The sequence below is a fragment of the Castor canadensis genome, chromosome 9, assembly GCF_047511655.1.
Source record: "Castor canadensis chromosome 9, mCasCan1.hap1v2, whole genome shotgun sequence".
Lineage (NCBI taxonomy): Eukaryota > Metazoa > Chordata > Mammalia > Rodentia > Castoridae > Castor > Castor canadensis.
The window spans coordinates 106,983,919-106,996,082 of NC_133394.1; the positions used below are offsets into that span (position 1 = coordinate 106,983,919).

General features: G+C 42.3%; 1 protein-coding gene across 39 annotated transcripts in view; it reads right to left on the reverse strand.

Annotated features, from left to right (window-relative positions):
* Positions 1–11,913, reverse strand: part of Adgrl3 (adhesion G protein-coupled receptor L3) — a 1,316,738-nt gene extending 1,304,825 nt beyond the window's left edge. For 9 of the 39 annotated variants that reach the window (XM_074042162.1, XM_074042155.1, XM_074042160.1 and 6 more), the window contains exon 1: positions 10,491–11,906. The gene's annotated coding sequence lies outside the window, so the exon portion shown is untranslated. The other 30 variants (XM_074042151.1, XM_074042150.1, XM_074042147.1 and 27 more) reach the window with 12 other exon arrangements.
* Positions 11,914–12,164: the final 251 nt, after the last annotated feature.

A 12,164-nucleotide genomic window follows, 5' to 3' on the forward strand; every position in this document is an offset into this window, starting at 1 on the left:
TTTGTAATAAGGCAAGTTAATACCTCATTTATAAACCTAATGCTGTCTTTCATTCCCCGTTACTTTTGTTGATGTTCTTGTTGCTATTGTTGCTGCTCTTGCTAGATTCAAGGAAGAAAATACATGCATGCACACCACCACTATCTCACTATAATCTATTATTCAAGAAAAGTCTCATTGAATAAATGTCTGCTCAGAGGCTCTAAGCAAATTTCATTTCTGAACACTACTGTCTGCAGCCCAGCAGGCTATTTCACCAAGATAAGATTACACATTTAATCAAATGCACCAAAAAGAGAAATTCTTGCAAAGTTTGCTTAATAACATCAAATCATGAAAACACAATGTTGACAGCATACTAACTTTTAGTGTTCTTTCTTCTTTGAGGATTTGCAAGAATAAGGACGGTCACTGTACATGGGAGTTCTAATTAAGGCTTCTATTAAACTTTAAAATTATCCCAAATTATCTTCATCTGTTACTACTTATATTGAGTCACTTAGAAATGAAAATGAAAACTCAATATAACTTTCCAATTTAAATAAAGAAAAAGTAAAAAACAATAAATTTAGGATTCAATGCTTGCTTAAATAATACCTGTAAAGCTCCACTCAGACTCTGGTTTTTACAGTAATGGATCTGTATTAGATGACTGCCATTTGAAAAACATTATGGAATATACTGAAGTATATTTTCATTGGATTCATTGGGCAAATACAAAGCTAGATTATTTAAAACATCCTACTTGATTTACTTTTGAAGATTCTGCCTCTAAACAGAAGGTTTACTCGAATAAACATATATTCCCATTAGAAGCATGACATAATGAATATACAGCAAATGGAAAATAATTAATGTTGTCAACAGATGGATGCATATATATCTGTAAATCCATTTTTTTCTGCTTTTATTTTGTTTGCATTTATTTTATGCTGAATTTTTCCTATGCCCTAAATTTTTGTTTCTTCAAGGATAATTTTTCTTCTGTGCAATCTCCACTTCCAGTTTAGAAACAATGTGCTCTTTTTCAAGGAAGACTGTCTAAAAGTGGCCAGTGGAGCTCATTCATACCATTAATACAAGTAGCAGCACTCTCAGGTGGGATAGCTTGTTAAGTGCTGCTCATAGGGATTTAGTCTCCAACACTATTCTCTACATTTTAAGCATATGAAAGAAAAATGTAGCACTCTTTGTGCCACCAAACCAGAGTTCAGCTAACCTGGGTGTTAGACAATGGCAACTCCACCATTAAAAGACAAAATGGTGCACAGTTCTTGGGTAAAGTGACATCTTTTTGATACTTAGTGGCTTTTCACATATGCAGAGCCTTGATGACTTTGGCATCTTCATCAATGGTTTGGGGTTTCTGAAGTAAACTTGAAGATTGGATCCTTTGATTTTCATGATCTTGTTGGGTTTTCTGGGTACACTGAGTAGAGAACCACTGTCCAAGGTCACACTGGTCACTTACAGGAAAGAAGTAAACTCACTGTGCGTGATTTTGTAAACCAATTCTGCAAATGCTGGATTTGTCTCTGTTAACAAAGGGTCACTATAGCGGACATTCAGATAGTATCAGCTGCTCTTCAGTTTTCTGTGAACGATATCCTTCTCTCAATTGAGTCTTTCTTTATTTGTGCTAACTACCTGTGTATCCATGAAGGAAGTGCAGCATCCTTACTGACTGCACTAAACTGGTGATACAGGGGAGAATTCCTTATTCAAACATCCAGGGGCCAGAAGTGTTGGAATTTTTTTTTTCTTGCTGTTGTTTTGGGTTTGGGTTTTCAGGAGATGGGAATAGCTGCATATACATAATGAGGTATCTTGGGTATGGAAGCCAAGTGTAAAATAAGAAATTCATGTACATTTCCTATACACCTTATACACACTGCCTAAAGGCAATTTGACACAATATTTTTACTGTGACTATGTCTCAACTGCAACTCAGAATGCAAGGTCAAGTGAGAAATTTTCTCCTGTGGCTTCATGTTGGTGGCTCAAAAACTTTTAAATTTTAGACCAAAAAAAATGATATTTTCAGATTTTGGAATGTCTGCTATAGATTGATATTACAACTTATAGCACATTGATGTAAAACCTAATTCCAACTGTGTGAAAAAGAAAGAACCCAAGTGTCAAAGAGAGCAAAAAATGGTAGACTGGGTAGGAGGCCTACAAATGAAGCAGAAGCCTAGTGGGATGCAAGGTGCTAGATTTTTCTGATGCCCAGGTAAGCCTCCATCCTTCTCAAAGGTTCTATAGGTAAAAACACAATAATCTCCCAATAAATTAATCATTTCAGCCTAAAGCTAGCTGGAGGTGTCTTTGAAATAAAAAGAAAAGAGATACTGTTATAAAATATGCATCATTTCAGAATGACTTTATATAATACTTAACTCTGATGCTTGAAAATAAAAGTGAAATTTAACTGAAACTGTCTAAAACTGGAAAGATCATATTATACTATTTTAAAACAAAATGGCCACCTCAGTTCTTCCTCCACAGCCAACCATGGTTAATAATATGAATAAAACTAAGAACTTCTACTGAACATTTGAAGCTGATATAAAGAAGGCAATAGATACACACATGCCTCATGTTAACACAAAACTATTTCTCAGTAGGTTCTTTGTCCACTCCTTGAAGTCATGATCAGTATTCTGAGTCAAGGTTCAAACAACAACCATTAATAAATCAAGAACACTGAAAATTTGAAGAAGAAAAATAAAGATGCTAATTTAAACCACTTGATCTCTTCTATTCTTGCCAGGAATAAAATCTCATACAAAAAGATGACTATCAGGACCATTTCCTCTTATCCAAAAGTATTTATTTGGAAGAGCTTTGAGGAAAGGAAAGGGGGAGGGGGCAGCGGAGAGGAAAAAATAAACCAAAACAAAACAAAACAGGAGACTGTTGAAAAATCTCTTACAGGGTCAGCTGTCAATGGAATGCATTTTAGTATTCAAGTTACCCACCCATGCAGAACATCAAAAACTGGGCTTGAGTCTCTCCCTATTCTCACAGGCTCAGGCTACTATGAGCCACTGGGGCTGTCCTGAATAGTAACACACTCTGCCTCTGCGGGAAGCATAAACACCAACACAAGCTGATCAAACAGAAAGGGGTGACCAGTTTTTTACTTGGCTTTCAATTTCTTGGGTCATACTTTCAACTACTTAAGTCTATTACAATTTAGCAAGTCAGTTGTCTTATGTGCTGTTTATTTTTTCATTCAGTTTACCTCAACTACTTTGTTGAACCTTTCCTTTTTCACATAAATGCTCAATAATTATAGGGAAAAGTCACACAACTAAAAAGACTCTTGTTGGCTACTGTTATTGAAAAGTAGATGTTAATTCTAAAGTTTGGACTTGATTTATGAACATTTCAATATTTCTAGTCTTCATGAAACTATTGGAATCTAAATCATAAGGATTCCTTTTAATTTGCATGGATGGCAGTCTTTTGAGGATTGTACTTTGGGATTACATACACATTTTCAAAAGTATGGAAATCTGTAAATCTTAGGAAGTTTGTGAGGACTTGATTTGGTTATATATTATAGAAAAATCTGATGTAGTTAATGCTTAAAGAGTTATTGACACCATGTAGAAAGATGATTACTGTTTATTTTAAATGTCTTAAATTTAAATTGTTGATTTTGCCTCATAACTAATTGAAAGTCAATGTTCAGACACACTGCTTGATGGATGTCAAAAAGACAATTTTTTTTTTTCGATCAGGATTTCTGGTATGGAATTAGTAGCAAAACCTAATGTTTTAAGATTAAGAGGAAGCACTCAGAAGAAATCAGTAGTTAAAGAGTTTTAAAAAGGAGAGAAGGAAAGCACCTAAGAAAGACAAATAGAACCTTTCTCAATTGCTGGAGAAAATGCTATTGATTTTCATAGCTCATCAAGAACTCTTCAATTAAGAAAATGCTATTTGATTTAACGAGGTTTTCTTAATGATAGTACTCAAGGACATTTCTAATAATACTATGACTAATAATAAAAGGTACTATGCATTAAACACTCACTCTACCGGATAATTTTATGTTCACTTCTTATTCTCTCCAAACCAGCAATGTGGATGTTACTACCTCTGTTTCACAGAGATGGCAGAGCTTCAGGAGATTCTACTCACATGTCTGCATTCCAAAACCTATGGCTGAAAAGTTCCTAAGTAAGAGCAGTTCCCAGCTATGCCTATCCAGGGGCTATAATTTAGTTTCTAGAATACTAAGACCAAAGGCTAAAGGTGATAAGTGTCATATGTTAATTTCCATGACAGGCCTGAACCAGAAATTAAAACAAGCTGTGGACTATATGCAAATCTGTAACTACAAGTTTTTAGTTATCAAAGTGCCTGACTCAGAAGTATTCCAATTCTCCAGTTAAACTTCAGAATTTAGGAAAACCAATTCTGTATGTGGAGCTTCTATTAGTTAGGCATATCACCACTCACAAACAGACTGAGCTATAATATGTAATTACCTCAAGGATGGCTTCTCACTGAAAATGGCCTGTTGTGGTGCTTAGGTAGTGATTAACAGATTGTGTAGTGAGTCGTCTGGATATCACTTCAGAAAAGTGATTTCCTCCCTAATAATTCCCAAGATATATAAATATTCATTTAGGGTCTTTGAATCTAGTTTTAATTGGGCATTCATGCTTACTACTCAACTTAAAATTTATCTCAAGCAAACAAAGGTGTTTTATTAAATCTTTCTATTAAAAGAAATGCTGGCAACTCTTCATGAGTTTTAAAATACAGGAGTAAAGTAAAGCAAAAATTATCATTTACAGAAAACTTTTAAATTCAGCATCATTTTAAGGCATACTCTAAAGTAATGATGTGAAACATAATTGCATATCTGAATTACATGGGGAATTTACTAAAGTTTCTTAGGGCCTTCATGAGACCTAATAATATTAATGATAATAATAATAATAATAATAATGATGATGCTGATGAGAGCAACGAGTGATTATATCTTCTTATTATGCACTACAAACTATTTTAAGTTACTCCAATATATTTACTCATTAAATTTTCATGACAATCTGTGAATTTGGTACAATTCTCAAACCCATTAAAATCTAGCAGGAAATTGAGACATAGTGAGATGAAGTGTCTTGCCCCAAATCAAACTGCTTCTCAAAACCAAGGCACACCACAGTGTCCCTTTCTTCTCACCTCTACACCATGTGCCTTTCTAGATAAAGGAGTGCCTACAACCTGCTGCCTAGATTTTGTATTTCCTCCTTGGCACCTTTGCAGCCAACCTAGGGTTAGTCAGCAGATTATGCTGGAGAACTACAGATTTGAACTTCCCATTTCACTAAATGGGAGCCAAAAAACTAAAAACATCTTTTCTGTATTGGAACCATTCAGAAACAGAATCAAGAAAATGCCAAAATAATAAACAGGTATTCAACCTGCTGTTCTTGAACATCTATTTGCTTTCTTATTCTAGATGACTGTTTTTATGGTCAGACGGGTGACAATTTTGCTAAAAAGAATGCAGATCTTGGAAAACGTTCAAGACGATCTCAGGATTCTTTCACACTCTTAAAAATTAATGAGCTCAATGACTTGAGTATGTTGTCTACAACTATCAAAAAAAAGTCTAAGCATTATTAAGAAAAGGTTTTTCTACAAGTTTTACAAGTCAGAAACATCCAATTAAGGGATTTATTTTTCCATCCCAAAGATAGTTTTCAAAACAGTCAGAATTACCATTAACAGTATTCCATTTAAATTCTTGAATTATATGTAACAAATTTTTACTTCCTCTGTCTGTAATTAGTCTTACTAAGACATTCATTACCATTAAAATCAAGTTCTTTTTTAAAACGTCAATAAGACATATGCAATACTTGACTTACAAAGATTTATAGAACCTCAGAGCTGGGAGTGTGGTTTGGTGGCATAGCACTTGTCTAGCATGTACAAGGCACTGGGTTCAATCCCTAGCACCACAAAAACAAACAGCAAAATTACAAAGAGACTTATGTAATCTGTTATGATCAAATGCAGGAAGAATGCAACCCTTTTATCCACACACCCCCAAACTAAATGGAGAAGTTCAATTACTTCAGACTAGGACAATGAATTTTCTTTTATATCTTGAGTTGGTGAATGAATGAGCACATTTCACAATCCTAAGAAAACATTTCACTTGATTACCGTGAAGTAGAAGAGTAATTTTATTGATACTCAGACCAGGATTACACATTAAACATTTTGGCGAAAAACCTACACATCTTAGGAATCATAAATGCTATCTGAGGACATGCTTACACTGCTTTCTTAACTATCAATAAGCATCAATATCCAAGGCACATGAATGAAAAATCTGGACTTTTCTCTATATGAATAAACAACTCTGGACCGTGTGTGTGTGTGTGTGTGTGTGTGTGTGTGTGTGTGTGTGAGAGAGAGAGAGAGAGAGAGAGAGAGAAAACAAAGGGAAAATATCTGGAGGACCTTACACTGGACTGTCTTACTTCTCATTTTGTTATAAAATAAGGTATTCTTTAAACAAATGCATTTGCATAAAAGAAAAAATGCAACAGTATTCTAAGTGTACATATGTCCTTGAGGACAAACAAATGCAGAGTTACAATATAACCTGGGCTTTAGGGTTCCTCCCTATGTGAGCAAATGTCTATTTTGAATGTAATGCAAATCTAACCAATCAAAGGCAAAATAGCCATTTGCAAAACTTAAGGAAGGATCATCTTCCTTTAATTCCAACTGCTCTCATCACCATTCACACCATGCTAAATTAAAGCACAGCATTTCTCAAAATCAGTGTGTGAGCCTCAATACAAAAATTGCAATCAGTTTTCCTTGCTGATTTCTGGGCCAAAACGCCCCACTTTTAACATTAACTGTCACTTCTACTTGACAGCCCTTTTCAAAGAGTTTCAACCAAACCTTATTGTGCTCCACATCAAATCTGAAAAACAATTCAGTTTTGCATTATAGTATTTGATTAACTTCAATCCTGTGATTTTATAATCTTTTTATCTACTATTTATGATTTTCTTGGCTATCGCTCACAAGGGGTAGTAAAGGTAAACCAAATCCATAAAAATTTTCCTATTCTGAATATAGAAACAATGCCAGGCACAGCAGCTGGAGCCATACATCCCATACTTGCTATTATTCCCTGTGGAAAGAATGATTAAATCTGCAAACTGTAAAAACAACAACAACAAAAAAAGAGCATTATGAAGAAAATTGTTTCTGAGACACCTTCCATTCATATTTTTGAGCAGCGCTCTTAATCTGAAGGATAATCATCACACTCAGCCACCTAAACTGAGACATCAAAAGCCTTTACTCATCAGACAAATCACATGTTGGCTTATCAATCTTCTGGCCAGGGATGTCTGATGCAGCCTAACATCTCTATTTTTAAAAAAATTTAATAGTTCACATAAAGCTTTTTACTCATCATTCCTCCTACACGGAGTTTGCAGAAGTAGTCCAGTCACCCATAGACTCCAGGGGATCAGGTTATTGAATATTTGGGGATAAAGAAATTCTGTGGAATGGCATTCAACCACTCTGACACATTCACCTTCAGCTAAAGACATCACAATACTCTGACAGACACATTTCTAATGACATCAGGACCTGTGGAATGTATGACCACTAGGAAACACATGCTGCTAAGAAACAAAGAACAGATCTGATCAAATCTCTTAATGTAAGGACCAGGAATCACTGCGATTAGGTCTACTAAAATGGGAGCAAAGTAGTCTAATCCTCAGAAATGTTTGCAAGAGTAAAGATTCACATATACCCTCTAGAAAGGAACCAAATACCTGAACCTAGGTGAGTTAAATCTTAACTCCCTAAGTTTCCTCTTAGGATGATAGCCACTAGCAATATCTCTTAATAAAAATATAACTTAATCAAAATCAGACATCAATGATTGAGATTTTTCCTTTTGCACCTTAAGAAGTTAGGATCTTTGGAGAAAAGAGGGGAGAGGAAGGGAGGGGAGAGGAGAGGAGAGAGAAGGAGGGGGAAGACAGAAGGATTAGTGAGAAGAGGGGAGGGGGGCAAGAAAGGGAGGGGGAGAAGGGAGAGGAGAGGAGAGGAGAGAAGGAGACAGAGAGAGAGAGAATTAGTGTGCCTAAACAAAGTACCCATGTACAAAGCTATGTCTTTTTTTAACACAATTGAGCATAGTCATTAAAGCAAATACCAAAGCAGAGTAACCTACAATTAAAGAATTTCATCTTTTAATTATTGTAGAGTAAAAGTGCCTATCTATGTAAAAGTAACAGTTTGTAAACTTTAGCATTTTACATTCTTTACCCTTTATTTAGTTACTTAAAAAAAAAAGGTTGGATGCAACAAGGCTGAGAGGTATTTCAACACAAAACCCTTTTAACTCCCACAAAAAATTATCTGGTATCCTTTTTGATGGTACTATAAAAAAAAAACTGGCAATTCTATTTGTAATCCACATACAGATAAATTGGGCGCCAGAACTCCAGATCGTTTGGCACCATTACAGATTGAAAAATACATTAGGGAAATCTGGCTAAGCTCTGTTATCTCATGGAGAAACAGGACACTCTCCAAAAGACAAATCACTAAAGAAGAGTTTCTTTGCAGATTCTACGATGACATTCTTTAACTAGTGATGATAGCCCATATGACACTAAAATTAGCAGACCGCCTATTTACTTCAGAGCAAAACACAGAAGGCATTTTTTCCTTCCTGCCAGAGTCTGTGCGTCTCCTCATTTCCCCAGCAGCTGGCTGGAAGGATGTAAAATCAGAGGTGCAAGAAGGCTTATACTTCCTAATGAGTAATCCACCCAGCAAAGTAAACACAACAGACACCACCAGGTTGGTCTCTAAATGAGACTGTGGAGGGGATGCTTCCACTGTTGTTTACAATGTTCGCTAACTACTGCAGGCAGGAATCACACGGAGACACAAGCAGGAGACACCCTGAAGGTGGCTCGCACGCCTCGAGTTCGCCCAACTGCTGTATCTCTGGCTATAAATAAAAGCAAGACGCGTTTCTACCCGAACGAGGAAAGTGACCAGAGAATTCTAGGGACCAGGGATTATACCTGCTTGGCTAAATTACTTCGAATCCGCTAGAGATGACTACTCTAGGAGGTCCTCATCAGGGGCAATCTGGGTTGCGTCCAGCGCAGCATCAGCGACTCTCACGGGTCGCACGCATCTCAGAGAACTGCGCCTCTCCGGCGGACAGGGAACACACAGCTAGGCTTCCTCACAACCCCACAGAGGGCCCCCTTGGCCTCCTCAAACCAGATTTTCCAGTTAAACGAATCCCAGGCGATTTCCATGAACAAGCTCATTTCAAGTAGCATCAGCTCTTCCAGCCCCTAACAGTCTTCCTGCCATCCCCTGGGCACACACAGACACGCACACGCCGACCCCATTGTCAACTAACCGTGGTAGGCGATGTTGCTTCCCACTCCTACAAACACGCGCACCTATCCTGCAGGGCTCCTGGCATGCTCAGTCTGCAGCCTCCGACGTGGGAGCAGCGGTTGGGTCGCAGTGGCACCGACGCTCCGCTCCAGCCCAGAGACTTGCCCTCTCCCAAGAGAAGCTCGGGGTGCCTCCCCTCCTACCTGTAACCCGCTGACCGAGGCCACCAATGCCCATCCCACCCCAGCGCTTCAGTCACACGGATTCATTTAACACCACCCGCCGCCCAGTCCTCACTACCAGCACAGCTCAGCCCCGGGCCACCCACGAAAGTGGCAGCTTTCTCCAGCCACAACAGCCTAACAAAGCCTGGGCATGTAGGTCTAAACCCAACTGCCGTGAAGGGGACAGAACAGGAGGGGTGCGGGGAGACAGCGCGGCTTCACGGTACGGAGGCGCGCGACATGGACAAGCTCTACCACCTTGGATGTTCCAAAGCAGGCTTCGAGGGAGGATAGCGCCAGGCTCACCATCCCGCATTCTCCATCACCCCAAAGCTTAGGTTCTCACCCGGTCCCTGTCCGTCTTCCAGCCCTCTCCCGCCTCAAGTGCGAAGAGCTCCAGCCCAGCGGAGAAAAGGCGCCCCCTCAGCTGCTTTCTGCCCCTACCAGAGGATGGCACTGGGGTGAGAGGGGAGGGAAAATTCCCCGGCTGGAAACCGTTCCTATTCCCAGCGTGTGCGACTGTGAATGCGTCGGATCTGCTCTCCCCTTCATCTCCCTCGGCCGCCAAATGGCCCAATAGCTGGGAAAACCTCGAACCCGTGCCAAACCCAAGCGCCCACCAGCCAGGAGGCTCCCGTCTCGCCCGGCATCACGATCAGATGAGTGTGTGAGAGAGGGCGAGTGTGTGAAGGCGAATCTGTGAGTGGAAGGGTGAGTGTGTGTGAACCCCGCACCCCCTCAGTAGCCCGCCCAGCGGATGCTGCCGCCTGCGCCCGGCCAGGGCGACCACTATTATGAAGAGTGCGAAGAATGAATTACCTTTCGTAACCGCCGGTCCCTGAGATTGTCCCATCAGTTGTTCAACAACCTGCAGCCGGGTGCAGTTTCCACAATCCAGCCCTTGAGCCCGGGGCAGAAAATAAGAGTGGCCCCAGCGAAGACACCCTCACCACACTCGGCAAAAATGATCATCAAAACGCAGAGAAGGTAGCAGGAGGGTGGAGACCCCAGGGTAGGAAACAACAGCAAAAAGTCTTCCCTTTCTTCTGCTATACAGCCATGGAGAAAGGGGACGGGGGGGGGGGGACACAAATGCTTGTCTTCCTTTACGATTCCTAGCTTCACACGCCCCAAGGGGGCAAAAGCGGAGGAAAGAGAAAGGAGGGTTCAAATGTCTCTTCCAGTCCACAGTCGCACAACTTCGGAGTCAGGCTCAGTCACCAGCAGCAGCCCAGGGACCCAAGCAGTAGCTATTAACATGCGGCAGTCATAGCTGGGGCTGCTTCTTCTCTTGCTGTTGCTGCCGCCGCCGCCGCTGCTTAAGAAAAGACGCTGCTGAGACCAAAAATCTTCCACCATCCCCCCAGCAGATCTTTATATCCAGTTCTCCCACCCCACCCCCCTTCTCTTTCTTTTTCTTCTTCTTCCTCGTCCTCCCCTTTCCGCCTCGGAGCGGGAGTGAGGGAATAGGTAGGGGGAGCCGCGAGGGCCAGGGGTGGCTTCTCCGCCAAACCCTCCTCCTCTTCCTCCTCCTCCTCCCCCCGAGGTTCTCTCCCAGTCCGGGGTCCTCGCTGGCGCCCGCAACCTGCGCCGAGAGCTCGAGCGACAGACACGCAAACTCCTTCCCGGGTGCACGGCCGGGACACGCGGGCAGAGCGGGCTCCGGGCCGCCGAGGGCTGCGTCCCGGGGGCTGGCGAACCCCGAGCCCGGGAGGTGGCCGATTGGCTCTCCGGTCAGGCCGGGCAGCTGCGGGCATGTGGGAGCTTCATCGTGCGGCCCGGGCTCTGAGCCACCGCCGCCGCCGCCTCTCCGGTCCTTTCTCTTCTTCGACTCCCCCAAAGCGAGTGAGGCTCTGGCGCTCTCCAGACACGCACACTCACACACGCGCGCACACACGAGCGAGCTCCTGCCAAAGCCAACCGTGCACCCCGCGCGCGCGCACGCCCGGAGGAAGAGGACCGAAGCAAAAAAGAAGAAAGGGGAGGGGGCGAGTCACAGGCGGCGGCAGCTGCGGGAGCACAGGCAACGCGCAGTCCACGATATGCCAGCAGCAGCGGCGGCGGCGGCGGAGGCGCCCTCCCGGACCAGCCGCTGCATCTGCATCCCCGCTCCTGGGAACTGGAGCGAGAGGTGCCGGGAGAGCAGGCGGAGGGGCGGTGCGCCGAGAGCCGGTGGGAGCGCGGACGCGCGGGGGCCGTGCAGCTCGCACTCGGCAGAAGACGCAGCCGAAGCCAGAATGAGCCACTGGCCGGCGAGAGGCTAGAGCTCCGAAACCCAGGAGCGGGTCTCGAGCCCGGAACAGGGGTGGCCGGCAAAACCCGGATCTGGAGTCCGCCTGGGCTCCGCGGCGCGGGCTCCACCTAGCAGCTAGGCAGACGCTTGGAGGTGGGAACCACAAGGCTGCTAAGGGAGCTTCCCTTTCAGGGTTTGTCAAACAAAGGGTATCTCTCCCGTTTTCTCTCTCTCTCTCTCTCTCTCTCTCTCTCTCTCTC